Raw genomic sequence first — 14850 nt, forward strand, 5'->3', positions numbered from 1 at the left:
TCGGGAGCGTGATTTTTGGAACGAACATGATCCAGGAGACTTGGACCCTATGTAAGAGAAGCTTCCAGGAGGCCACGAGGTAGGGGGCGCGCCCTCCACCCTCGTGGGCCCCATGTTGCTCCACCGACATACTTCTTCCTCCTATATATACCTACGTACCCCCAAACGATCAGATACGGAGCCAAAAACCTAATTCCACCGCCGCAACCTTCTGTACCCACGATATCCCATCTTGGGGCCTGTTCCGGAGCTCCGCCGGAGGGGGCATCCATCACGGAGGGCTTCTACATCAACGCCATAGCCTCTCCGATGAAGTGTGAGTAGTTTACCTCAGACCTTCGGGTCCATAGTTATTAGCTAGATGGCTTCTTCTCTCTTTTTGGATCTCAATACAATGTTCTCCCCCTCTCTCGTGGAGATCTATTCGATGTAATCTTCTTTTTGCGGTGTGTTTGTTGAGATCGATGAATTGTGGGTTTATGATCAAGATTATCTATGAACAATATTTGAATCTTCTCTGAATTCTTTTATGTATGATTGGTTATCTTTGCAAGTCTCTTCAAATTATCAGTTTGGTTTGGCCTACTAGATTGATCTTTCTTGCAATGGGAGAAGTGCTTAGCTTTGGGTTCAATCTTGCGGTGTCCTTTCCCAGTGACAGTAGGGGCAGGAAGGCACGTATTGTATTGTTGCCATCGAGGATAACAAGATGGTTTTTTTATCATATTGCATGAGTTTATCCCTCTACATCATGTCATCTTGCTTAAGGCATTACTCTGTTTTCATGAACTTAATACTCTAGATGCATGCTAGATAGCGGTCGATGAGTGGAGTAATAGTAGTAGATGCAGGCAGGAGTCGGTCTACTTGTCTTGGACGTGATGCCTATATACATGATCATACCTAGATATTCTCATAACTATGCTCAATTCTGTCAATTGCTCAACAGTAATTCGTTCACCCACCGTAAAATACTTATGCTCTTGAGAGAATCCACTAGTGAAACCTATGGCCCCCGGGTCTATCTTCATCATATTAATCTTCCAACACTTTGTTATTGCCTTTGCTTTTTTACTTTGCTTTTATTTTACTTTGCATCTTTATCATAAAAATACCATAAATATTATCCTATCATATCAATCAAATCTCACTCTCATAAGTGACCGTGAAGGGATTGACAACCCCTTATCGCATTGGTTGCGAGGATTTATTTGTATTGTGCGGGTGCAAGGGACTCGCGCGTAGCCTCCTACTGGATTGATACCTTGGTTCTCAAAAACTATGGGAAATACTTACGCTACTTTGCTGCATCACCCTTTCCTCTTCAAGGGAAAACCAACATAGTGCTCAAGAGGTAGCAAGAAGGATTTCTGGCGCCGTTGCCGGGGAGGTCTATGCAAAAGTCAACATACCAAGTACCCATCACAATCCCTTATCTCCCGGATTACATTATTTGCCATTTGCCTCTCGTTTTCCTCTCCCCCACTTCAACCTTGCCGTTTTATTCGCCCTCTCTTTTCCGTTTGCCTATTTTCGTTCACTTTTCCCTCGCCATGTCAGAACCAAAAAGAGTTGGGGTTTCTCTCCCGAGTTTTAGCGCTTTAGACAATCCTGCTATCTTATCTAAACTCATAAATAAAAATACTATGGAAAAACCTGCCGGAATTATTAATGAAAACCTTAGCAATTTTGATGAAGAAGATTCTGGAATATTTCGTTATTTACTTGATGAATCTTTGAAAGATGCTTGGGATAGACTATTAAGGATCTGTGCTAGCTATGTACCTCAATACCAAATTGAGGTTTACTTAAAAAGCTTTTATGTTGGGTTGCCCGCTTTGTTCAAACAAGTCTTGGATTCTACTTTTGAAGAGGGTTTTCTTGAAGGGGACCCCATAGATACCTATGAAAAGATGAAAACTATATTTGGGCACCCCATTAACGAGAAAGTTGAAATCACATCTCTTTTGCTTTCTTACCAAAACGAAACTATCAAAGAGATAAAAGCTAGCCTGGATGCCAATTTCTGCAGCATATTTAATCTTTCTTCTACCATTAATGGCCATGTACTTTGTCAAAATAGAAAGATTAATTCCATAGATAGCAAGTTTGCTCTCTTTTTCCCTAAAACCAAATATGGCAATACCTAGATCTATCCTTGCTTTTATGCCTAGCTAGGGGCGTTGAACGATAGCGCTTGTTGGGAGGCAACCCAATTTTATTTTTAGTTTTTTTTTTCTTTTGCTTCTGTTTAGGAATAAATATTTGTTCTAGCCTCTGGTTAGATGTGTTTTTATGTTTTGATTAGTGTTTGTGCCAAGTTAAACCTATAGGATCTTCTTGGATGATAGTTATTTGATCTTGCAGAAATTTCCAGAAACTTTCTGTTCACCAAAACAATTGTTAAAAATCACCAGAACGTGATAAAATAATGATTCCAATTGCTGCTGATCAATAAACAAATTGTCTAGATCTTCCTATTTTGGCTGATGTTTTGAGTTCCAGAAGTTTGCGTTAGTTAGAGATTACTACAGACTGTTCTGTTTTTGACAGATTCTGTTTTTCGTGTGTTGTTTGCTTATTTTGATGAATCTATGTCTAGTAAAATAGTTTATAAACCATAGAGAAGTTGGAATACAGTAGGTTTAATACCAATATATATAAAGAATGAGTTCAGTACAGTACCTTGAAGTGGTCTTTTGTTTTCTTTTGCTAACGGAGCTCACGAGATTTCTGTTGAGTTTTGTGTTGTGAAGTTTTCAAGTTTTGGGTGAAAGATTTTGATGGATTATGGAACAAGGAGTGGCAAGAGCCTAAGCTTGGGGATGCCCATGGCACCCCTAGGATAATATAAGGACACAAAAAAGCCAAAGCTTGGGGATGCCCCGGAAGGCATCCCCTCTTTCGTCTACTTCCATCGGTAACTTTACTTGGAGCTATATTTTTATTCACCACATGTTATGTGTTTTGCTTGGAGCGTCTTGTATGATTTGAGTCTTTGCCTTTTAGTTTACCACAATCATCCTTGCTGTACACACCTTTTGAGAGAGCCATACATGATTTGGAATTTGTTAGAATACTCTATGTGCTTCACTTATATCTATTGAGTTATATAGTTTTGCTCTTGTACTTCACTTATATCTTTTAGAGCACGGTGGTGGATTTGTTTTATAGAAACTATTGATATCTCATGCTTCACTTAGATTATTTTGAGAGTCTTAAATAGCATGGTAATTTGCTTAAATAATCCTAATATTCTAGGTATTCAAGATTAGTAAAAACTTTCTTATGAGTGTGTTGAATACTAAGAGAAGTTTGATGCTTGATGATTGTTTTGAGATATGGAGGTAATAATATCAAAGTCATGCTAGTTGAGTAGTTGTGAATTTGAGAAATGCTTGTGTTGAAGTTTGCAAGTCCCGTAGCATGCACGTATGGTAAACGCTATGTAACAAATTTGAAACATGAGGTGTCCTTTGATTGTCCTCCTTATGAGTGGCGGTCGGGGACGAGCGATGGTCTTTTCCTACCAATCTATCCCCCTAGGAGCATGCGCGTAGTGCTTGGTTTTTGATGACTTGTAGATTTTTGCAATAAGTATGTGAGTTCTTTATGACTAATGTTGAGTCCATGGATTATACGCACTCTCACCCTTCCATCATTGCTAGCCTCTTCGGTACCGTGCATTGCCCTTTCTCACATTGAGAGCTGGTGCAAAATTCGCCGGTGCATCCAAACCCTGTGATATGATACGCTCTTTCACACATAAACCTCCTTATATCTTCCTCAAAACAGCCACCATACCTACCTATTATGGCATTTCCATAGCCATTCCGAGATATATTGCCATGGAACTTTCCACCATTCCGTTTATCATGACACATTCATCATTGCCATATTTCTTAGCATGATCATGTAGTTGACATAGTATTTGTGGCAAAGCCACCGTTCATAATTCTTTCATACATGTCGCTCTTGGTTCATTGCATATCCCGGTACACCGCCGGAGGCATTCATATAGAGTCATACTTTGTTCTAGTATCGACTTGTAATCATTGAGTTGTAAATAAATAGAAGTGTGATGATCATCATTTTCTAGAGCATTGTCCCAAGTGAGGAATAAAAAAAAGAGAGAGAAAGGCCATAAGAAAAGAGAAGGCCCATAAAAAAAGAGAGAAAAGGAGAGAAGGGACAATGCTACTATCCTTTGCCACACTTGTTCTTCAAAGTAGCACTATAATCTTCATGATAGAGAGTCTCTTGTTTTGTCACTTTCATATACTAGTGGGAATTTTTCATTATAGAACTTGGCTTGTATATTCCAACAATGGGCCTCCTCAAGTGCCCTAGGTCTTCGTGAGCAAGCAAGTTGGATGCACACCCACTTAGTTTATTTTGTTGAGCTTTCATACATTTATAGCTCTAGTGCATCCGTTGCATGGCAATCCCTACTCCTTGCATTAACATCAATCGATGGGCATCTCCATAGCCCATTGATTAGCCTCGTTGATGTGAGACTTTCCCTTTTTGTCTTCTCCACATAACCGCTTCATCATATTCTATTCCACCCATAGTGCTATGTCCATGGCTTGCGCTCATATATTGCGTGAAAGTTTATAGGTTTGAGATTACTAAAGTATGAAACAATTGCTTGGCTTGTCATCGGGGTTGTGCATGATGAGAGCATTCTTGTGTGACGAAAATGGAGCATGACTAAACTATATGATTTTGTAGGGATGAACTTTCTTTGGCCATGTTAATTTGAGAAGACATAATTGCTTAGTTAGTATATTTGAAGTATTATTATTTTTATGTCAATATGAAATTTTATCTTGAATCTTTTGGATCTGAATATTCATACCACAATTAAGAAGAATTACATTGAAATTATGCCAAGTAGCACTCCACATCAAAAATTTTGTTTTTATCATTTACCTACTCGAGGACGAGCAGGAATTAAGCTTGGGGATGCTTGATACGTCTCCAACGTATTTATAATTTTTGATTGCTCCATGCTATATTATCTACTGTTTTGGACAATATTGGTCTATATTATCCACTTTTATATTATTTTTGGGACTAACCTATTAACCGGAGGCCCAGCCCAGAATTGCTGTTTTTTGCCTATTTCAGAGTTTCGCAGAAAAAGAATATCAAACGGAGTCCAAACGGAATGAAACCTTCGGAGCGTGATTTTTGGAACGAACATGATCCATGATACTTGGACCCTATGTAAGAGAAGCTTCCAGGAGGCCACGAGGTAGGGGGCGCGCCCACCCCCCAGGGCGCGCCCTCCACCCACGTGGGCCCCACGTTGCTCCACCGACGTACTTCTTCCTCCTATATATACCTACGTACCCCCAAATGATCAGATACGGAGCCAACAACCTAATTCCACCGCCGCAACCTTCTGTACCCATGAGATCCCATCTTGGGGCCTGTTCCGGAGCTCCGCCGGAGGGGGCATCCATCACGGAGGGCTTCTACATCAACACCATAGCCTCTCCGATGAAATGTGAGTAGTTTACCTCAGACCTTTGGGTCCATAGTTATTAGCTAGATGGCTTCTTCTCTCTTTTTGGATCTCAATACAATGTTCTCCCCCTCTCTCGTGGAGATCTATTCGATGTAATCTTCTTTTTGCGGTGTGTTTGTTGAGACCGATGAATTGTGGGTTTATGATCAAGATTATCTATGAACAATATTTGAATCTTCTCTGAATTCTTTTATGTATGATTGGTTATCTTTGCAAGTCTCTTCAAATTATCAGTTTGGTTTAGCCTACTAGATTGATCTTTCTTGCAATGGGAGAAGTGCTTAGCTTTGGGTTCAATCTTGCAGTGTCCTTTCCTAGTGACAGTAGGGGCAGCAAGGCACGTATTGTATTGTTGCCATCGAGGATAAAAAGATGGGGTTTTTATCATATTGCATGAGTTTATCCCTCTACATCATGTCATCTTGCTTAAGGCGTTACTCTGTTTTCATGAACTTAATACTCTAGATGCATGCTGGATAGCGGTCGATGAGTGGAGTAATAGTAGTAGATGCAGGCAGGAGTCGGTCTACTTGTCTTGGACGTGATGCCTATGTACATGATCATACCTAGATATTCTCATAACTATGCTCAATTCTGTCAATTGCTCAACAGTAATTCGTTCACCCACCGTAAAATACTTATGCTCTTGAGAGAATCCACTAGTGAAACCTATGGCCTTCGGGTCTACCTTCATCATATTAGTCTTCCAACACTTTGTTATTGCCTTTGCTTTTTTACTTTGCTTTTATTTTACTTTGCATCTTTATCATAAAAATACCAAAAATATTATCCTATCATATCTATCAGATCTCAGTCTTGTAAGTGACCGTGAAGGGATTGACATCCCCTTATCGCGTTGGTTGCGAGGATTTATTTGTATTGTGCAGGTGTGAGGGACTCGCGCGTAGCCTCCTACTAGATTGATACCTTGGTTCTAAAAACCTGAGGGAAATACTTACGCTAGTTTGCTGCATCACCCTTTCCTCTTCAAGGGAAAACCAACGCAGTGCTCATGAGGTAGCAGTTCTCCGCTAGATAGGAACTTTGGAGTGATTCTTCATCGCACTTTGAGGGATGGTTATATGATCCAATTATATTAGCATTGTTGAGAGGTTGCACTAGTGAAAGCACGGACCCTAGGCCTCATTTTCAAGCATTGCAATACCGTTTTTGTGCCTGTTTACTATTTGCTACCTTGCTGTTTTTATTTATTCAGATTATGAAAATATATTGCTACCATCAATATTACACTTTTATCACCATCTCTTCGCTGAACTAGTGCACATATACAATTTGCCATTGTATTTGGTGTGTTGGTGTGACGCCCCCGATTCGACCGTACACTAATCATACACGCAAACATGTACGATCAAGATCAGGGACTCACGGGAAGATATCACAACACAACTCTAGACACAAATTAAAATAATACAAGCTTCATATTACAAGCTAGGGGCCTCGAGGGCTCGAATACATAGCTCGATACACAAGAGTCAGCGGAAGCAACAATATCTGAGTATAGACATAAGTTAAACAAGGATGCCTTAAGAAGGAAAACAGAAAAGCAACAATGATCAAAGAAGCAAGGCCTCCTATCTGGGACCTCCTAACTACTCCTGGTCGTCGGCGGTGGCATCTGACTCCAGGGATCCACCATCTGGTTGGATCAACAGGAAAGAAGAAGGAAGGGGGAAAAGGGGTAGCAAAGCAATCGTGAGTACTCATCCAAAGTACTCGCAAGCATCAGATCTGTACTATGTATGCATTGCTATCAAATGGAAGGGTTGTCTCTATGGACTAAACTGCAGAAAGCCAGAATAGGGGGAGGAGGCCTAGCCTATCGAAGACTAGCATCTTCAAGTAGCTCCAAGCATCTTGCAGCATGTAGAAGAGTAAAGAATAGAAGTTTATAATTAACAAGCATGTTGTAGTATTAATGCCCAGAGATCCTTCCTCGACTCCCTGCGAGAAAGCAATCCCGGAGCCACATATCTCAAGTATCCATTTCTAGTTATATAAGACTAGGATACAAGTCTGAACATCCATTACTGTGGACACGACTATTAATAGATAATCTTCCCTGCAGGGGTGCACCATGTTACCCAACACGCTCGATCACTCTGGCCGGACACACTTTCCTGGGTCATGCCCGGCCTCGGAAGATCAACACGTTGCAACCCTACCTAGGCTCAGCAGAGAGGTCCCCGCCGGTCTACATCCTAAGCACTCTGGGTCTTGGGCCCATCGACCGTTGCACTCCGGGTCATTGTGTGTAGGGTGAATACCAGCGCCGCCTCGGATGGCCAGCACGATCCGACTGTGCCACAATGCTGAACTGGACGTCTGACAAAGCTTCGCCTAATACTGCGACGTCGAGGCCCATAACTATTCTCGCGTGGTGGTTAGTGTGTAAAGGCCAAAGGCCAATTCAGAACAAATACCCAAACCTGTTAGTGCATTAACAATTAAAAGTATTGACGGCTATCGGGACAAGTCCGGAGCTACCACCCCTCCTGGGTGATACCGCTAAACAACCAGCCGCTACCGTAACTCCTCGGGTGCTCTCTGGGCCCGCCCGACTTTCACCAATGTCTCAAGTAAAGTCAAGGTAACCGTGTGTCCAAACATCAAGGGGAAAACCCGAGGAACCACCCTCGGTGAATTCCACTCGATGTAATCATCAAGGTGAACGTAAGAGGAACCACCCTTGAGGTTCACACTTGAGGTGTTGCACGTCAGAGCCGTATCTTGAATGGTGAAGGAGGAACCACCCTCGTTGACCACGGCCGATTAGCTACTCTACAAAGATCTCATCAGGAGTGATGTATGAGGTTCCACCCTTGGCACTCTATGGTAACTCTACAGAGTCGAGCAATAAAAAGGGGCGTGATGTGATGTGAGGTGTCGGGCTCTGGTCATCGATCACGTTGATCGAGTCGTCGATGATGAAGCAGGGGCAACAAGGACAAGGATGGGGTCATTGATGGATCACTAACCAACCTATACTAAGCAGTTTAGGATAAGCAGGTAGGTAACAATAGCAGGTACAAAAGCAGGCCATGCATCAGAATAGGATCAATCAAGTACAATAGCAAAATCTAATGCAAGCATGAGAGAATGGAATGGGCGATATTGGGATGATCAAAGGGGGGCTTGCTTGGAATCTCCGCTGAAAGGGAAGAAGGGGTCGTCATCGACGTAGTCGATCACAGGGGCAGCATCAGTCTCGGGGTCTACCGGAGAGAAGAGGGGGGAGAAACAATAAATATAGAACAAACAAGTGCATGACATGACAATAAGCAGCACTAGGCGTGTTCTAACGCGATGCTACACGATACCGACGAAGGGGAAAACATCCGGGAAAGCTTTCCCGAAGTTTGGCATTTTCAGACAGATGAAACGGAGGGGGACGGTTGCACGCTCGCTATGCTAGGAACGTGTGGCAGACGAATGCACCGTGTATCCAGACATGCCTCGTTGTTCTGAGCAACTTTCATGTACAAAGTATTTTAATCCGAGTTACGGTTATTTTCCTCTGAATTATCAAAGTTTTAGCAATATTTCAAAAATTCCTGAAATTTTGCTCAGTCTAAGAATTCAACAGTTTTAAACATCTTTTAGTTGTTTTCAAAAGGCTACAACTATGGATCTGTACCTCCTATGATTTTGTGCCGTATATCAATTTTGAGCATTTTTGTGCGATCTACATGTTAGTACCACTTTTATCCATATTAAAGTTCATTAGCTTGATCATCAACATCTCTAAATTAGCTATGAAAATAAAGCTGTTTTCGGTTTTTCTATTAACAGAACATATAAATTTGTGATTTTCGTCGGAATTAATCCACGCACCAAATGGATTTGGTCCAATGGAAACATTTGAACCTTGTCAAGTGTACTACTTCCTCATAATAGTTTTGCTCCTATTAAAATTCGTTTAGTCATTGTTTAGGGGCTTTCCAAAGGGTCAGTTAGTGTATAATTAGAAAAGCTAGCTACATCTACAGTAGCTAGCATTAGCTTAGCATAGAGGAGGAGCAAGCGGGCGGGGGCGCTGCAGCAGGGGAGGCAAGGCCGTGCGCGTAGCGACGGCAAGGTGAAGCGGGCGGCGCAGGCGACAGGGGGCACGGGCGCCCAGCGACGGGCGCGGCGGGGAGTGGCGGCGCTAGGCGGCGAGGTACGCGAGCGGGGAGGCATGGGGACGACAGGCAGCGTCAGGCGGTTGTAGGCACGGGAAGGCGCTGGCATGGGGGCACGACGTGGTCGGGCAGCAGCAGTCGGGGCTCGCGCAGCTGGGTGCGCGTGAGGCGTAGCCAGGGAGGCGAGCGCGTGCAGGCGGGCGGCCATGGCACGAGGTGGGTGACGTGGGGAGGAGCTGGGCGCGGTGAGTGGCAGCGATGCAAGCAGCAGTGGCAGAAGTGAAGGGCCGCGGTAGAGCAGCCAAGTAGCAGCATAGCCGCGACATTGGCGTAGTGGGCAAAGAGCTTCAGCAAAAGCAGCGCGGGCCGGCGTGGGGTGGCGAGTGCACCTGGCGCAGCGAGCGGATGCGGGGCACGGTCAAGGAGTGCCCAGGACGCGGCGGAATCGCGGCAAGCGCGCACGCATAGAAAACTCCAGGCGCGACAGTGACGATGGCACACGGCGACGGGGCAGGGGGAAAAGTAGAGGGGATTCGCGGCATTGCTCACCTAGAGGCACACGAAAGGCCGACGACGGATTAGAAGCAGCAGGGCGGTCGGAGTTGACGAAGAAGGCCGGCGACCGAAGCGGACGAGGGCGATGCGGATCCGGCGAAGGAGGGTGTTCCGGCTCGTTTTCGTCTCCATAGTGGACGCAGCGGACGACGGCGGTCTTCGCGGATGCAACGACAAGGCGAGAGGTGGCCGGAGGCCGCGGCAGAGTGAGGCGGACGGCGATGGGCGCGTCGGCGAGAGGCGGATCTGGAGGAGGGGAGAGGCGGAGAGAGCGAGGAGGGGGCAAGTGGGGTGAGTGGGAGCGGGGGCCGAGGCGCCAGGGGGGAGGTGGAGGCCTTATCCACGCCGGGGCACCGACGGTGAGGTGGGTTCGGCAGGGATGCGGCTCGGGTCGTCTCGGTCGTCTCCCTGTAGCGGGGTAGACGACAAAGGGGAGGGGTTCGGTTGGGTGGGCTAGGCCCAGGGTGGCAGGGAGGTTGTGGGCCTTTTTTTCTTTTCTTTTTATTTGTTTGTATTTTCCCTTTTACAGTTCTATTTTTTTAATTTTTCATAGCAATTAGCTTTATAAAATATAGGAATAGCACCTAAATTGGTTTTACTAATTATACCACTGCCACATTTAGTGTGAGGTTCAAATAAAATAGTTTAGTATTTTTATAATTTAAAAAGCATTTATATAATTGTTTTAGTTAGTTTAGGGCATTTAAACATTTTGCAACAGTGTTGGTCCACCACGATAATTAGTTATGGAATATTTGCCACACTTTGAACATTTTATTTTGCATGTTTGAGAAATTTGAAATTTTGGACTTTAATTTCAATTTGAAAGTGAAGTCGGTTTGGATCAAAGTGAGGTTTAGCAACAGTAATGCGATGACATGGCACCATTAACATGGGATTGTTGTAGCTTAATTATTCGGGCGTCACAGTTGGCGACACAAGAGACTTTTTATTATTTGGTTGCAGGGTTGTTTGAGAGAGACTATCTTCATCCTACGCCTCCCACGGACTGATAAACCTTAGGTCATCCACTTGAGGGAAAATTGCTACTGTCCTACAAAACTCCGCGCTTGGAGGCCCAACACGTGTCTACAAGAATAAAGTTGCGTAGTAGAGATCAGAGCATCTGCAAACTCGGTCTGATGATTGATGTAGAAAAACCCACGGAAAAGAGGGGCAGTTGGCTCCATCTGAAGGTAGCAGTCCCGTAGGATGCTGCTAACGCGACACTACAATCACAGACCCTTCAATAAAACTATGTGCGATGCATTAATCGCAAACAGTGATGTAATAAAACCGTAAAAATGATACATAACGTTTGCGATGGCGGAGTCATCAAACACGGTTCAGATTATAGTTGCATGTGCGATATGTGGCATACAGTTCTCTCCAATGAACTCTTTGCGATGAGCCAGAACCACAAAAACAGGCAGCCAGATGAAGGTGTGTGCGATATATGGCATACAGTTCACTCAGATGAACTGTTTGCGATTAGGGAACGTAGCGGAAACAGTCACCCAGATCAAGGTGTGTGCGATATACGGCATACAGTTCACTCAGTTCACTCGGATGAACTGTTTGCGATTAGGGAACGTAGCGGAAACAGTTACCCATATCAAGGTGTGTGCGATATACGGCATACAGTTCACTCGGATAACTGTTTTCGATTAGGCAACACAGCAGAAACAATTCAACTTAACAAGATGTGTGTCATACGCGGCAAACAGGTCCGTAATCAGAAATATGTGCGAAGACCGATAATAACACAAATGATTGCTGCTAATAAACCATGTCTGTTGTGGGCAAACGCTTGCTGGTATACAATTGTCAGCGATTGATGAAATCATCACCGACGGGTTCCCTAGTATGGTCTGTGTGTGATGTCATTGCATACAGAACAACAACATATGTACTTATAACTTATAAACACTTGATTCCATAACCAAATTGAACATCCAATTACATAGGTGGCTAGTACACACATGACCATTGCACACACCAAAGTATGTTCCAAAATGCCTAGAAACCTCAAATAATGTATAAAAAGGCAAAACGAACCCTGAATAATTTCATATTTTTAGGATGACGCTCCTATAGTTGCATGTTGCCTCTGTGAAATAAATCAAGGTGGGAAGAGACAGTGTATGTCGTTTCGCACACATAGATGACAAGTTCCCTCTTGGAACCATGAGGCTTCTTGAGAGAAGCTCCGGTTTGTAAGAAGTTTATACCAAAACTTGTCCCAAATTGGACTAATTTTTTACCACAACATGTTGGTGCCATGTCATAACACCACGCCAAGTTTCATGATTTTCAGGCGAGTTTTGGATTTACAGTAATTTTAAAACCAGGTTTCTCAATTTTTACTGTCGATTCGGCACCGCACTGGATAGGCTTTTTCCCCGTGGGTCCCAAATGTCAGAATCCAAATATGTCACTACCATGCAACTTTTCTTATTCAGAATTATAGCCCATTTGGTGTGCTAGCTGAAAATAAGTTTGTGAGTGTTGGCAGGCGCTAAGAACTTGTCGGTTCTGTAATGAACAACAATCAAAGCCGAGTATGAAAGAAAATATGGGTCAAAGCCGAGTTGAAAAGGGCAACAATATCTAACTCCAGCTTACAAAAGGTACAAAAGCACAAGGATTAATTGTTCATCAGGTTTACACATAATCCAGATTGAACATGACAATAACATCTAACTCAACCAAAGTTTTCGGCAGTCACAATCAAATGGATCGGTCCGATCCATAAAATTAAGATCTCGGTACAAAAAATCTATTGGTCCATGATGACGACAAGTTTTTGTAAATAGAAGCCGAGCATGATCAGAAGCCCTTAGGTCCACTTGAAATTTCTTTTATGTTGTTCAACATGTCCATCCGTGAGAATTTTCTTGTCAAAAAACTTAATCCTCACGGACAATAGTGCCCTCACATTCAACATGAAGAATGTGACAGAGCTAGTGTTTGCATGGTTGGATGCATATCCTTCCACCGTTATTGTCTTCAAACGAATGTCATGAGATCTGAGAAAATCCTTGTGCTTCCTCTGTCATCAATTGGTTAGACCTTCTTCTTGAACTCCTAGTACCTAAACAGACATGAAGATTGAAAACAGTTAATGTCTAAAATAGGGTATGTCGAAGGAGCGACAACTGAACGGTTAATTCTAGTACATTATGTATGGGCTTTCAATGTGTGTGAAATCATCACCTTTATATACAAATTCTGCAGACATGGAAAGCATCGCAACAAGCCAATAGTGGTGTTCAGATCAAGACACCGTATATAAATATATAAGGTCTTGACAGAATCCAACACCCTGAGCCATCCATGGACAAGCTCTTCATTTAGCATAGAACGTAATATTAGCACCAAAAGTGTACTCCAAGATGATATTTAACTTATGTGCACAAATGAAAAATGTAGTTTACAAAAGTCTCCATGGATAATATATAGTACCTAAATAAATGTGGAGCCAACCACGATCTTATAACCTTTAAACGGATCAGGAATTACACCAAAGGTCTCCAGTTTAGGCACATAGACCACAATTATTTGCAAATGTTTATAATAACAATCAAGGAGCAACCTTTGAAGTGAAGGGGCATCTTCGATGATGAGCTCCTGTCCTTGAAAATGAATTCCCATGCTTACAAGGTGAGGCGACTTTATTTTGAGACAACTTTATTTTGAGACAAGTGATATGGATTCTGTTTCCAAAATAAATCACCAAACGCTCTAGGGCAGGGTAGATGGAGTGGATGATGATGTGCATTGAGGCCTCCCACAGATCAAACAACACAAGCGCAAGTTTTTTCAGTAGTGGGAGTCAAAGCATTTGTACCAGATTGTCTGCTAGATGGCACCGGGTCAAGGTGGCGGTGTGGAGAGAGGAGGAAAACCATGAGATGGACATCATCGGTGAGGGCACATATGCAGCGATTGGTGGTAACCTATTGCTGTAGTAATGGTAGAACTCAAGCGGCTGGAGATTTTCGAATTGACAGGATGTTAGCCAGGCGGCCACCATGCAGGGTATGTCCAGCAGGTAACATGCCGGGATGCATATGCGTTGAACGGAGCCCTGGTGGGAGGAGATGATGGCTCCAAGGATTTGAGAATCATCATTGAGATAGCTGAAGGCGCGGCGTGCCACTGAGTGCGCCATCGAGATGCAATGACTTGTGTGCGGCAGCCATCCTTGGTGGGGAGAAGGGAGATGATCTCCCCAAGGATTGCGTCCGGGAGATCCCTGATGCGATTCGCCGGAGATTCTATGGGTTCCTCAGATCCAGGGGGCATGGCCGCTTCTGTCCGTGCTACTGGGTCCAAGATCTACAACTAGCTGCGCCGCTGGCGGGAGCCTCATCTGTGTACATATAAATTTGGAAACAAATGGCAAAAACATACAAGTAGGACATTCAAAATCAATTCTCAAGATCTGGAAGAAAAGAGGCACAAACATATATGTAGGACATTCAAAATCAATTCTCAAGATATGGCCACGAATTATTAGCACACACTCTAACCCTAGTCGGATTATTAGCAAAAATCATTTGTACAGAACAAACACTTAATCACTAACCCTATGCAGATACCATTCAAACAATCAAT

The sequence above is a fragment of the Triticum aestivum genome, chromosome 7D, assembly GCF_018294505.1.
Source record: "Triticum aestivum cultivar Chinese Spring chromosome 7D, IWGSC CS RefSeq v2.1, whole genome shotgun sequence".
Taxonomy (NCBI): Eukaryota; Viridiplantae; Streptophyta; class Magnoliopsida; order Poales; family Poaceae; genus Triticum; species Triticum aestivum.